Raw genomic sequence first — 15,422 nt, forward strand, 5'->3', positions numbered from 1 at the left:
TCCTCATCCCTGTAATGTCCTGACGTCCCAAACCCTCCGACATATTAGTGCTCCACCAAATCTGGCCCCTTGCACATTCTGATTTTAATCGCTGCATTATTCGAGGCAGTCCCTTCAGCCTTGAGGCCCTAAGCTCTGGAATTCTTAGACCCTCTGCAGCGCTCTCCCTCACTTTTGTCCCTTAGGATGCTATTGCCTTTGATCAAACATTTGGTCACCTCCCTAATGCTATTTTTTTCTGTTGAGTTAGTACCTTCTGTAGAACAAACCGTGACTAAGACTGAATTGCATGATTGATTGCATCATTCCTCTCTTGTCACTGTCTGAAGTGCCAATGATTAAACTCCCCGTGATTGATGCCGAATACGAGCTCCCCCTTTAAAGGGGGTAGGGACACTAAACCATGTGTAGCTAAACCTCTGTATCAAGTCGGCCAGTTTGGGTATGGACAGAAAAGGAAAGGGACCCGGCTGGGATCTTTTATGCCTTGAAAATAATAGTTATTGCAATAAAATTTTATTTCTCTTGACAACTCAGTGTGGACTCTTTTGTGGTCTACAAAAGTAATTTGTACAGAAACCATAGCCACACCTACTTAAAGGTGTACCACAACACATAATATCCCCTTATGCAGCTAAGTGTAACATTGGGCTGGATTGTGTCATGGAGGTGAGAAGGTATATTGGCCAGCAATTTTGGACAGGACAGTGGTATGCAAGTTGCCTGAGGTGTGGCCACCACCAGGCAATTTTTCACGAGATGGTGTTTCATAAAAGAGGACTACCTGCTAAGATGTAACGGGATACTAATAAAGCTCATTAATCATCCAGTTCAGTGGTCCATTTGCTCACATCTGCGATTGTTCTAATAGTACACAGGCCCCAAATTGTGTCAGAGCCTCATACAAGCAGGTTGCGGCAGTTGCACAGCGGAAAGCCATTGGGTGAAGCGGCAGAAATTTATTACTTTGTTAAAAGGGCGTAGAAGCAAAGAAGGGCCAATGAATGACTATGGACTTACCACTGTTGAGCTGTCATATTGCAAATGCTGAAGGGGAGGAGGCGGGAGGTAATTGGATATTGTGGTTAATGGTAGTCACAATAATGGATTTGGAAATTCTACTTCCACAGACCTTGTGATTGTGGCTGTATTGGGAATGGGGACCAGCTAATCAGAACTTAATTGGAGTAGTGATGAGAAGTTATGTGCACAGCAACACAGGTGGTCCCCTAGGTCAGAGTGATCAAAAGTGTTGATCAAGAGGCACTTGATACCCACAGAACTGACAGTGCCACACTTCCTGAACAGTATCGGAGCAGCACTGTCATCGTAGCTGTGCGTGTCGAGGGAAATGGGGCAGAGTTGTGCACAGTCGTGGAGGAGATCCTGAGGCTACATGGTGCAGGGAGACACACCTTATGTCAGTGGCTATCAAGTTGACAGTATCCTTAAACTTTCTATCCTCTGGCTCTCTTCAGGGTTAGGCAGAAAACCTCTGTGGGATCTCGCAATGCAGCATTCCTCAGATGACAGATGCACCATTGAGTGGACATTGGACTGTCTTCAACACAGTTACAGCCAGTCAGGTGCAGAGGGCTGTGGGGTTTGCCTCCATGGCAGGATTGCCTCAGTTACTCGGCCTGATCAATTGCTCCCAGGTGGCCTTCAAGGCCCTGTCGTGCCAGTCGACAGGAAGAACTCCCACTCATTAACTGTGGATCGCAAGCAGTTTCTGCAGGTGTGCACTAGATTTCCTGGCAGCCGTCATGATTCTTTCATTCTGAAGCAGTCATAAGTTCTGCAGCTGTTTCTTCCAGAGCACAGCCTCTGTGGATGATTCCAGATAGCTTTTTAAGTGATGGCAGCTGAGTCCTGTGTGAAATCCCACAACTGAGGCACACTGGCGATGCAATTATTACCATAACGAGGGCCACCATTGGGCATGCCTTCAGCCTCCTGAAGATATACTTCTGGTATCTTGTCCAGACGACTGATGCCCTACAGTATGGCCATTTCGGAGAGCTTTCTGCATCGCTGCTCAAAATGGTCATTCAGAGAGTATTGAAATGGAAAGATTTCCACGGGGAAAAGCACACTGTCTCATTGGAGGATGAAGATTTCGAACAGAACATGCTGCCAGCTTGCAAGACCACCCAGAGATTGGACTTTGGTGAAAACGACCAGGATGACAGGGGTGCTTAGGGTACCTTGATGCAGAAACACATCTCCTAAGGACAGCAGATGCTCCAGTACAAGCATCCAATCCAAACCTTGGGGTCAGATATTGCAGCCCCTATCCAGAGGCCAATGTCACATTAGTCTTTTCACAGGATTCATCAATCGTGATGCTGCAAGTCTCCTGTGAGTGCAAATTGTCACAAGACACTTTAAGACCTCACACGCAGGTAGGAATTTGTGATAAGATTGCAATTTCTCAGTAGAAAAGACATGACAGCTGCTCGGTATCAAGCATGTCCATTTCATTGCATTGACGTGCATGCATTGAACCAAAGATTCAATGGTCTGTGCCTGGATGAACCCCAGAGTGATGGTACTCTTGCTTCTTTGGCCCCTTGTGGAGGTGCTTTGTGCTGCTTTGACTGTGGCTGAAGCAGATGTGACAGCAGGCTGCCAAGAGAGCGTCCAGGCTACTGAGATGCCCATGGTGCCTTCTTTTGTGATTGTAGTGCACTAGACGGTGCTGCCTTAGGCTGCACCAACTGCAATTGTACAGGGACAGCCCCAGTTATGGAGAGGTGAGGCTTACTGTGTGTTTCATTTGGAGGAGCTGAGGGGTCAATATCAGAAGATGGGATCCCTGAGCACCAACATCCCTTCCGACCTCATGCCCACACTGATCAGGCAGGGGAGGGCACCTACTTGCCCATCCATAAACCATCGCTTCCCGGGAGCAATCAACTCATGCACTCATGCCAATTCACTGATCCTGCATCCATTCGATTAACTCTCCATGAGGGTAGCCACTCTTTCAATGTAGGAGTTCATGCATACACTACAGATGCGTGAGACATTGACATGCTCATATCATGAATGGTCTCCTTCATTTCTGCACAAGGATCCACTTTGCCTCAGGAGACTGACTGACCATAGAATAGAATCATGGAATCCCTACAGCGTAGGAGGACGCCAGTCACCCAAGGCCAGAATTTAATCTCTGGCACTGTGAGGCAGCAGTGCTAACCATTGTGCCACCGAGTCACCCTATATCCACACATTTTCCACTGTTACCCCACAAACATGGTCCTGACATCGGGATATCAAATAGCTCATCACATTTCAGCGCATTGTGTTTGATAACACTGCCAGGAATCACCTTGGGATGTTTTACTAAATTGAATGTGACATATAAATGCCATTTATTGTTGTAACCTCTCATGCCATTAGATGACCGGTAGTACCGTGGTTAGCACTGTTGCTTCACAGCGGCAGGGACCCGTATTCGATTCACATCTTGGGCCACTGTCTGTGCGGAATCTGCAAGTTCTCCCCGTCTGCCTGGGTTTCCTCTGGGTGCTCCAGTTTCCTCCCACAAGTCCTGAAAGAGGTGCTGCCAGGAGAATTAGACATTCTGAACTCTCCGTCAGTGTACCCAAACAGGCGCCAGAGAGTGGCGACTAGGGGATTTTCGCAGTAACTTCATTGCAGTGTAATGTAAGCCGACTTGTGACACTAATAAAGATTATTATTATTATGATTTGTTCCAAGGACACATTTGCATAAATAACTGAAGCATTTGCAATTGAGGTACGAGGCTCAAAACTCCATTTTGCTTATTTAGTCCCAGACTGAACTTCAAATCAGGAACAAAACTGAATCGATTTAGGATGTAAAACAAATTTGAGTTAACTAAAGGACAATTTCACCTGGTGTCCTCGTCAATATATCTCTCAACATCATCAAAATGATGATTAATTAGTGATTTACCTTGCTGTGCAACATATATGCATCATTTACACATATAGAAAGTTACTATTAAAACAAACTCATTGTGATGAATTATAATATGGATGCGAGGGGTATTGGGTGCAGATGAAGGGATAAAGGGCAAAAAATAAAAATGGCTTCTATTTATTGACTTGCAGCTTCTTTTGAGGTGGGCAACAAGTCTGCTCCCCAAGTAGCATGGTGGCATTTTAAATATGTTCATAAGGTTGCAAGTCTCTCATTTAAAAACTGAATTTTCTGGAAATACTCAGAAGGGCAGTAGACATATGTGGAGAGAAATTGAGTTAACTTAAAGTTTAAGGTGACATTTCATCAGAGCCTCTGATTTAACTTGGTTGTCATGGGAAACCGCTAGCAGCTACTGCTCCTCCGGAGTCCTGCTCACCCCATCGGATGGCATACCTGTCAATTAGGCTGACCTCTAGGCGAGGGAAAGTGCCAATGGCAAAAGACGAAAGGCCTAGACATCTGGGTTTGCTTTGTGTTACCAAGCCTCCCTGCTCTCAGTACATTGATGTAACAATCCCCCTCCCCACCATGCCCCACTGTGTGTGAAGTATTTTGGGATAAGGCAATGCATAAATGTGAGTCTTTTACTTTCTTTCTCATCGTGCCTTATGGGCTGAAGTCTGCACTAATCATCCTGACATAGCTTAAATCTTTTATAGGAGCTAAAACTGCTCATTACAAACCCGAGTGTAGCATAACCTGGTACAATTAGAGTCAGCGGATAAATAAATTACCTTAATTACTGTAACAGTTCTACAGACTGATACCTGAACAGACATTTATACATCTTCATAAAGTAGAACGTGAGTATGAAGTATTGAAGAATTACCTGTAATCAAATCATTTGCGTAAAATTTGTTTACCTGTGAGCACACTGAGAAAACAGTAAGGTTTTAATTCTACTTAGTCTTCCATTGATCAATTTTCAACATGCACTGTGCTGTACCATGAGGGAAACACACGGTGCAGTGGGTTAGCCCTGCTGCCACATGGCGACGAGGTCCCAGGTTCGATCCCGGCTCTGGGTCACTGTCCGTGTGGAGTTTGCACATTCTTCCCATGTTTGCGTGAGTTTCGCCCCCACAACCCAAAGATGTGCAGGCTAGGTGGATTGGCCATGCTAAATTGTCCCTTAATTGGAAAAGTGAATTGGGTACTCTAAATTTAAGAAAAAGAAATGAGAGAAACTCACCCTAGTTATTATCATTTACATTATCATTATGCAACAATAGCTGTGGTAACAATGCCTGCATGTATAAAAGCAGTTAAAACCATGAATGAACATACAGTATTTTTAATTTGTGCTCTGGGAACAATTAAGAGAGGTGAAGCCTGTCATAATTTCTTTACAGATTGAAAAGGTGAGAGCTCACATCTTAATTTCCATAGAGACTGTAACGGCCATATGCCAATAAAGATTTTGCAACACCTCATTGTAAAGATATATTACTATCAACCTTAATTACGCTTCACATGAAGCAGTGAAACAATAGTCATTTAGTGGAGATATTTTTGCACTGCCTCTAAGCAGGATAGATTCCAGTTGCTTGACTCATCACACTATTGTCCATAGTCCTTTATTCTCTTCTGCAAATTTGAGTACAATGCAGGAAGTTACAGTTTAACGCATATAGGTTACCACTCAGATGTATCATATCGTACATCATCCTTCAATGATCCTAGCTGATGTTAATACTGGCTAAGTCAGATCGCAGAGTGAAATCTGGTTTGATAGATGCTAATGTTTTTTTGGAAACGATGGATGAAAGTTACTGCACAAATTCACTGGAATCTGCTCTTGGAATTTTGACACAAAATATAAAGTATTTCCCACAAAGGATAAAGTATTTCTTAAACAGGAAAAGTGAACTACATCACACCAGACAAAATACTAGAAAAATCACAATGCAAACACAAGAAGATGATTCAATTTACCAATATTCCTTTACGCAGTAATATCTTTACAGACACATAAACCAGTGAAGAGTTACCCCCAGCTTCACACAAAAACTCCTTGCTTGGGACTGGCACATGTCGAAATGTTTTTCTTCTGGTGAATTCTTGAGCATTCACTGATGCTTTTCAACTTCATGGGCCATCTAAAAATCGTATTTTAATCTCACTATTGCTTCAACTGCAGAGCAAACATGGAGTGGGATTCTCCATCCCACCAGCCCCATTTTCTGGCACAGCACGCTCCCAGTAGCAGCGGGATTCTCCGTACCCGCAGCCGGCTAATGGGTTTTCCCATGGTGGGCCGCCCCACGCCGTCGGGAAACGCACGGGCGTGGGTGTGCTGCTGGCGGGGAGAAGGATCCTGCCGACGGAGAATCCCGCTGATGAACTCTCTAAACTCGGTCTCCTAGTAACCTCGTAACATTTATTTTCTCAGAAAGCTGAAATTCTCTGTCTTTAATTTCTGACATATACGGAACTCTTCCCTGTCTTGCTCTGTGTCTCAGTGTCACTTGAACACTGTCACTAGGCAAAAGTCCAGTTTAATCTACTTTGGTATTTTTCCCCCAATATCTCAAAACATCTAACCCCTTTTCAAAAAATCCTTCTATTTAACTTCAGTGATTGCAAACCCACATTCAAAATGTATATACATATAAACAAACCCAAAAGTCTGACCTTTCAGTCATGGGTCCATCTGGGTGGCACGGTGGCACAGTGGCTAGCACTGCTGCCTCACAGTGCCAGGACTTGGGTTCATTTCAGGCCTTGGTTGATTGTCTGTGTTGAGTATGCACGTTCTCCTTGTGTTTGCATGGTTTTTTTCTGGGTGCTCTGGTATCCTCACACAGTCCAAAGATCTACAGATTAGGTGGATTGGCCGTGCTAAGAATTTCCCGTTAGTGTCCAACGATGTGCAGGTTAGGTGTGGTTACCGGGATAGAGTGGTGTAGTGGGCCTAGGTAGGCTGCTCTTCAAATGGTCAGTAGAGACTCGATGGGCCGAATTGCCTCCTTCTGATCTGTAGGGATTCTGTGGACTTTTAGGCCTAAAGGCTCATACCAAACCGACATGAAATTGAAATCCATTTTACCTTATTTAACATACAAATGTATATAATTAATTTAAAAATTATACTTTTCCCCTAACAAACTTGATAACGCAAGTCTGTTTTGACAGGCTGTACCTTGCTAAATTTGTTTAATATGTCACATAATTTGTTGATCTTCAATATATCCAATTAGAATAAATTAAACCAGTTTATCCATAAAGCATAAAGTGTCCAAATGTCTACCTCGGCCAAAGACTGCAGTGAATAATTCCCTACTTCAGTGCACCTCGGAACAGGAGTAGGCCATTTGGCCCATTGAGCTTGCTCCACCATTTAATAAGATCACAATGCAAGATATGACAAATAGCAACACCCCACTCATCAATCTGCCAAATGAAATTTTTCTGGAGGATCCATACCATTAACTGGTACTACTTTCCAAAGTTCCGTCACAACAGTTATAACGGGAGACATTTGTAGAAGCAGTTGAGGAGGGTAGCTTGTCACACTGAAGCTAGCAGCACTTGCACTGATTGGCACATGTTCAAAATTTAAGTCAATCTGTGATGCCTTTTGGGGCAAACCTTAATAATTCCTTCTTCTTTACTGACTAGGAGAATGCTAAAATATATGGAATAAAATTGATATGGAGACACATAATTACAAAATAAATCTGTTGGTATTTAGGATTTAAGTTCAGAAATACATTTTACTTGATAAATCAGGCTTTCATATGGAATAATAAAAAGCTAAACAGAGGAAATGATTATTAATGAACACAATAGACTATATGCAAAGGCATTTGAAATAATTAATTGTGTGAAATAGTTTGATGACAAACCTATATGGGCAATGAGACTAAAGTTTATCTTCAGTCATTGGGATGCAATAGATTCGTTGAAATGGCATTTTACCAAAATTACTTCTCCTACGTTCTACTGTTTACAGAGCCAGCAGATTAATTTCTCTCTTTCATTTTTGTCACATAATAATCTCAAACAATGGGCCAAACGTATCTTAAGGCACGTCTATATAATTTTCTGAAATACAATTTACCGACGAAACTCGAATCTATAAAATGTTAGTTGGCGGTTTGGTTCTTGCAGAATTTTAGGAATCATATTAAAGTGCAACAAGATCAAAGGGAAATAAATGTATATTATTTCACTGAATGACTCGGGCAGTGATAATCAGACAAACAGGCGGGTGACAGGAAGTAAGATGCTGGGCCAGTCTAGGGTGCATGGTATAAAATGATGGACATGATGGATGGAACTTTCAACTTTAGCAGCAGGTGTAAAGCTGGCCATGGTGGATGATTTGAAAAAAAAAGGCAGGCTGTGTGTATAATTGGTGGCTGTTTCATCACATCCTGAACTGAGGTTGAAAGTTCCACCAGGCATTTTGGCTGTTAGGCCTCACTCTTGTAGAATCTAAGAGTTCATAAAACAAATTCTGGCTAAAGCAGGCCTAATGACCAAAATGTAATTATTTCTTTCTATATTAGGTGGCATAACAGCAGGGTGAAGCTGAAGGCAACAATAGGAAGAATAGATGTCTCACGAATTTGACCCTGGTGGTGCTGGGAGGACAGGAAAACTTGGGGTACCAACAGGCAAGTCACAGATTTCCCATAGTTTAAAGCGTCCTCCAATGCAGCACAATAAATGATGATATAAGTTTTCAATTGAATACCTTTATGCATGTGACAGGATACCATGGTCAGAACAAATGCTGTGAAAAGCTTCATTGACAGATAGTTTTGGGTGGATGTGGAGAGTTCATCTACACTAGTAAAAGCTGCTTCCCACAGAGCAAGAGATGTGCTTAAGATGTTAACAATGAGTTGTGCTTGTCTCAATTTATAGACAAATGATTGTCTGCTCACAATTCCCTTTGTTCTCTCTTATTATCCAGAACTCTCTCTGTTCACACTCAGCAGTCACATTATCAAATTACACCTTCCAAATTCTATGGCTTTATGTGTAAACATAAAGTGCTTTAAAGCAATGGAAGGGCCATTCTCCTAAATCTGCACCCAGGTATATTGGATTGTTGGAGTGCAGAGAATCACAGAATATTGGGGCAGTTGGAGAATACACCTGGGGCGAAATTCTCCGTTATCGGCGCAAAGTCCACCGATCGGCGCAAAAAACGGCGCAAATCCGACTTGCGTCACGTCGGAAAAATGGGTCGAAAGTCTCCGGCCCGAAATGGGCAAGCAGCGACGTAACGGGATCCGCGGTTGGGCACGTGGTTCACACCGTGCAGCGTCATACGCGCCGCACGGCGTGACGGCTCATAAGGCCGCGTTGCTCCCCCCCCCACCCGACCGGAACACCCGACCGGAACACCCGACTGGATGGCTGGCCGCCGCTCAGCCCCGAGGTTCGGGTCACGGGATGTGGAGGCGCTCCTGGACGCGGTGGAGCAGAGGAGGGATGCCCTGTATCCCGGGCACGGCCGCAGAGTTGCCCCACGCCACAGCCAGCGTCTGTGGAGGGAAGTGGCAGAGGCCGTCACCGCTGCGGCCCTGACACCACGGACAGGCACCCAGTGCCACAAGAAGGTGAACGACCTTGTCAGAGCAGACAGGGTGAGCCTCCCCCATATCCCCCTCCCCCATATCCCCCCTTCCCCCATATCCCCCTCCCCCATATCCCCCATATCCCCCCTCCCCCATATCCCCCCTCTCCCCCATATCCCCCCTCCCCCATATCCCCCATATCCCCCACATCCCCCCTCCCCCATATCCCCCTCCCCATATCCCCCTCCCCCATATCCCCCCTCCCCCATGTCCCCCCCTCCCCCATATCCCCCTCTCCCATCTCCCCCACCCCCATATCCCCCCTCCCCATATCCCCCTCCCATATCCCCCATATCGCCCCTCCCCCATAGCCCCCCTCCCCATATCCCCCCTCCCCATATCCCCCATATCCCCCCTCCCTCATATCCCCCTCCCCCATATCCCCCTCCCCATATCCCCCCTCCCCCATATCCCCCCTCCCCCATATCCCCCCTCCCCCATATCCCCCCCTCCCCCATATCCCCAAGTGAATCCAGCCCTAACCTTAACCTCTGCAATGCACGCGGAACCGATGGCGTGCATTCATATACCTGCCTAACAGTGTTGCCTTTTACCCCTGCCACCACCCCCACCCACCCCCACCCCCCACGGGAGAAGCACGCACACAACAATAGGGAGCATGTGAGGACTGGAGGAGGCCCCGCTGATGAGAGGCCACTGACCGAACACGAGGAAAGGACCCTGGAACTGGCTGGCGGACCTGAGGACCGGGAGGTTGCTGATGCAGAGGTCGGGGGCGTACTAGCAAGTGAGCCACCGACAGCCCGTCCCCATACCCCTCTCCCCTATATCCCCCTCTCCCATATCACCTGATCACTGCCTGCGTGTCTAACCATGCATGCTTCATTGTGTATCGCAGGACCAAACGTCCAGGCACCCATCCCCGCAGATGCAGACCGCCTGCAGGATGCCCCTCGGAGGCCACGGGAGACAGAGAGACCCGGACCCTCCAGCATGCGACGCCCGCAGGATGCCCCTCGGAGGCCACGGGAGACAGAGAGACCCAGACCCTCCAGCATGCGACGCCCGCAGGATGCCCCTCGGAGGCCACGGGAGACAGAGAGACCCGGACCCTCCAGCATGCGACGCCCGCAGGATGCCCCTCGCACAGCACGGGAGACGGAGAGACCTGGAGAAACAGGGACACGACACCCCCGTGCGGGAGCGACCACCCAGCGACGAGGGGAGCAGCCACAGGCCCCCGTCACATCCGAGCCAGGACACCACTACCCAGGACACCACTACCCGGGACACCACTACCCGGGACACCACTACCCGGGACCCCACTACCCGGGACACCACTACCCGGGACAGCACTGCCCAGGACACCCCTACCCGGGACAGCACTACCCAGGAAGACGAAATACCGGACAGTGACTCAGAGTGGATGGGTGGAGACGAACCCCCACCCCAAAGTGCCATGGACTCAGAGTGGGACGAAGAGCACGACACAACGCCACTGCTGTCACCAACACCCTCCACCATCGCAGAAACACTCACCTCGGTTGGGCACTTTAGTGATGAGGTGTCTGGTACACTCACTGGTGCGCACAACACAGCCGTCCCGGTACAGCAGGTGGAGGTGGAGCAGAGGGGCCGGGCGGTCGGAGGGCAGCCCAGCCCAAGCGAACATCTGCCGCCCAGATGGATCCCGGGTTCCTGGAGTTACCACACCCACACATAGATCCAATGCAATCACTGACCCGGAGACGAGCGAAGAGTGTGACGGCCGGCTTGCGGCGGCTGCAGACGCAGGTGGAGGAGTCCACCCGCGTCCAGGAGCTGGAAGTGGTGCCGGTCATACGTGCCACCCAGGCCGACACCGCACGGGTGGCGTCCGCGGTGGAGGCAATGGGTGCGACGGTATCAGACATGGGGAACGGTTTGCGAGGCCTGGGGCTTTCCGTGCAGGCGGCGTCTGTGGCCCAGGACATGGCTGCCCTCTCACAGGAGGCCATGAGCCAGTGCCAGCGCCAGATGGCAGAGGCGCTCAACACCATAGCCCAGTCTCAGCAGGCCATGGCCCAGTCTCTGCAGGCCATGGCCCAGTCTCAGCAGGCCATGGCCCAGTCTCTGCAGGCCATCGCTGAGGGCATCGGCGCCAGTGGCCATGTGCGAGCCGGCGTCGCACTGTCACAGACAGGGTTTGCCAACCCCCTGGGCTCCATGGCTGCAAACCTGCAGACCCCTGTCGATACCAGCACGGGCCTCCAGGACTGGCAGCGCCAGATGCCGGGGGGGCGTCGGATGGCCAGTCCGTTCGCCTCCCCCACCCATGTAGAAGCCTGGGGGCCATCGGGCATCCCGAGGGAGGAGGAGGTGGTGTGGTCCGTCCCGGGTCCCCCTGTAGGGGAGGTCCGGGAACACCGCGACACCTCGGACTCCCCCCCCTTCCGTCCCAGGTGCATCAGGTGGGCAACGGGCAGGACAGGCTGGCAGCTCGCCATCCCAGTCGCCCGGCCGCAGCCTGGCCCATCTAGGCCAGGACGCCCCAGGAAACGGCCGCCAAAGGGATCCAGTGTCAGAGGGCAGGAATCACAGGAGTCCACCTCCAGTTCTGCTGTACCGTCTGGGGAACCACGTAGACGTAGTCAAAGGGCCCATAAGGCCAAACAATTAGACACTGAGTAAGTTGGCACGGGTGCAGGGCACAGATGAGTTTTAGGGGCTAGGGCACGTGCATGAACTCCTTTGTTTATTAAAGTCAATGTTACACCTACAGAAGCTGCCTTTGTGCTCTGTCCAAAGCGTGCGGGGGTGTCATGTATGTTGAGCGCAAGTGTGTATGTGAGGGGTGGTCTTACCTCAGCCCCAGGTGAGTCTGCCCCGTTCCCCCTGGGCCGCCATCAACATCCCCCAGGCAGAGGACGGGATCGTGCGCTGCAATGTCACAGCCGAATGCAGGGATGGTCCGGGTGGATGGTGGTACTGTGGCCATGGGTCAGACATAGTCCAACGATGTGGAGCCAGGAGCTCACCACAGGGCGGGTTGTCATCATCCTCCATGGCCTGCAATAGACACGCGTCCACCCGCAACTGTGTGAGCCCGGCCCGTCGTGCCGCAGGTGGATCGGCAATGGGGGGGGGGTGGTGTGCATGCGGGTGGGGTGGTTGGGGAGGGGGATGAGGGTGCTGGGTGGGTGGATGGGTGGGGGGTGTGGGTGGTCGGCTGTTGCCATGGTGTGCGGTCTGTGGCCATACTACCCGATTCCCACGCCCATCTAGTCAGTGAAGCGGGCGGCTATCAGTCTGTCCCGTGCGCGCTGGGCCAGCCGGTAATGGTGGACAGCCACCCGCCTGTGTCTACCCCGTCTGCCCTGACCATAGCCCCCATCCCCCTCATCTGGGGAGGACTGCGCCTCTTCCTGCTGCTCCTCCACTCCGCCCTCCTCTGCCTGCGGCACATCGCCCCTCTGCTGGGCTATGTTGTGCAGGACGCAGCACACCACAATGATGCGGCCGACCCTATCTGACCGATACTGGAGGGCACCCCCAGAAAGGTCCAGGCACCTGAAACGCATCTTCAGCACGCCAAAGCACCTCTCTATCACTCCCTTTGTCGCTACATGGGCATCATTGTAGCGGTTCTCCGCCTCATTGCATGGCCTCCGTATAGGCGTCATCAGCCACGATCGCAATGGGTAGCCCCTGTCGCCCAGCAACCAGCCCCTCAGCCGGGGATGGCGTCCCTCATACATGCCGGGGATGGATGACCGTGACAACACGTATGAGTCGTGTACACTGCCTGGGTAACGGGCGCAGACATGCAGGATCATCATGCGGTGGTCGCAGACCACCTGTATGTTCATCGAATAGGTCCCCTTCCTATTTGTGAACACAACCCTGTTATCTGCAGGTGGCCGCACGGCGACGTGCATCCCATCAATCGCGCCCTGGACCATGGGGAACCCGGCCACCGCAGAGAAGCCCACGGCCCGGGCATCTTGACTGGCCCGGTCCACGGGGAAGTGGATGTAGCGGTGCGCCATGGCATATAGGGCATCTGTCACTGCCCGGATGCACCGATGTACCGATGTCTGCGATATGCCGGACAGGTCCCCACTCGGTGCCTGGAATGACCCCGTTGCATAAATGTTCAGGGCCACCGTAACCTTGACGGACACAGGGAGAGGGTGTCCCCCGCCAGTGCCACGCGGTGACAGGTGTGCCAGCAGGTGGCAGATGTGTGCCACGGTTTCCCGCCTCATCCGGAGTCTCCTCCTGCATTCCCGGTCCGTGAGGTCCTGGTATGACTGCCGGTACACACGGGGCGCCCTCGGGTGCCTCCGTTGCCGTGGGGCCGCGACGTCCTCCTCCCCCTCCTCGTCCTGTCGGTCAGGTGTCCCTCCAGCCTGGGCGGCTGCCTCCTGTCCCTCTGCGGCAGCCTGCGCCGCCTCTCTGGCACGCTCCTCCTCCTCCTCATCCAGGACAACATAGACATTAGCGGCTGCTGCCACGGCAGCCAACATCGCTGGATGATCGGAAAACATGACGGCCTGGTGGGGGGGAGGGGAACGACGACATGTCAACATTGCCCATATCCCCTCCTCCCCCCAGCCAGGTGGCATGGACCGCATGGGTCCAACTGTTGGAGGCTGGCACCTGGCCAGGTGGACCAACTCACTTGCCCTCGCATCCCCCTCCCCGGCATGGACCCCCCATCCCCCTCCCCGGCACGGACCCCCCCCCCATCCCCCTCCCCGGCACGGAACCCCCCAACCTCCTCCCCGGCACGGACCCCCCATCCCCCTCACCGGCACGGACCCCCCCCCCATCCCCCTCCCCGGCACGGACCCCCCCATTCCCCTCCCCGGCACGGAACCCCCCAACCTCCTCCCCGGCACGGACCCCCCATCCCCCTCCCCGGCACAGACACCCCCCCATCCCCCTCCCCGGCACGGACCCCCCCATCCCCATCCCCGGCACGGACCCCCCCAACCTCCTCCCATGCACGGACCCCCCCCCCCCAACCTCTTCCCCGGCACGGACCCCCCATCCCCCTCCCCGGCACGGACCCCAACCTCCTCCCCAGCACGGACCCCAACCTCCTCCCCGGCACGGACCCCCCCAACCTCCTCCCCGGCACGGACCCCCCATCCCCCTCCCCGGCACGGACTCCAACCTCCTCCCCGGCACGGACCCCAACCTCCTCCCCGGCACGGACCCCCCAACCTCCTCCCCGGCACGGACCCCCCCCATCCCCCTCCCCGGCACGGACCCCCCCAACCTCCTCCCCGGCACGGACCCCCCTCTGGGGGGTCGGAGAATGACGCCCCTGAGGTCTTCATGCCCAGTGGGCACCGTAGGGTCAGGGATGCTTTACTGACCCATTTAATCACATTTTGGTTTAATGTTTTAAGTTTTATTTGCTCTTTGATTTTGTTTAAGGCAGTATCCCTAGAAGTGACTGTCCCTTTTAATTTGTCCCTCAGTTTGTTTAACTTAGTTAAATTGTTCTCCATCAAAATAGTTGGAGCACACACCTGTAGGAGAATAAACCAGATTTTGCTCCATTAATATCAATCAAGGAAAAACATATGGGGTTCCTTTTTGGGTGTGTGTGTGTTCCACCCTGTGTGGTCTTCTGGTATTTGCTCCAACAAAGTGACCCATTGTCCCTGAGTGCTGATCCAGGGAAAGCTCCCTCAGGCTATCAGCAGGAAATGTTGCACATTTCCTACAATTTTGTTTCTTTCATTCCATCAATATTTTCAAAGGTTTTTATTTGTCCGAGAAACTGGTCTGTATTTTGAAGGATTATCTCATGGCATGAAAGTGACACCTGTAAAATAATCTGAATCTGACAAATCCAATATGGTTGCAACATAATCCTTTATTGTGCCTGAACAAGTC

The 15,422-nt window shown here is 51.0% G+C and overlaps 1 protein-coding gene across 12 annotated transcripts in view; it reads left to right on the forward strand.

Moving 5' to 3' along the window:
- LOC140393831 (chemokine-like protein TAFA-5) overlaps positions 1 to 15,422 on the forward strand; it is a 650,941-nt gene that overhangs the window by 422,672 nt on the left and 212,847 nt on the right. For 6 of the 12 annotated variants that reach the window (XR_011935744.1, XR_011935741.1, XR_011935740.1 and 3 more), the window contains one exon: positions 8,490 to 8,597. The exons of the other annotated variants lie outside the window; for them this stretch is intronic. The gene's annotated coding sequence lies outside the window, so the exon portion shown is untranslated. The remainder of the gene's footprint in view (positions 1 to 8,489; positions 8,598 to 15,422) is intronic. 12 annotated transcript variants of the gene reach the window in all.

This window comes from Scyliorhinus torazame, chromosome 17 (genome assembly GCF_047496885.1).
Source record: "Scyliorhinus torazame isolate Kashiwa2021f chromosome 17, sScyTor2.1, whole genome shotgun sequence".
NCBI lineage: Eukaryota > Metazoa > Chordata > Chondrichthyes > Carcharhiniformes > Scyliorhinidae > Scyliorhinus > Scyliorhinus torazame.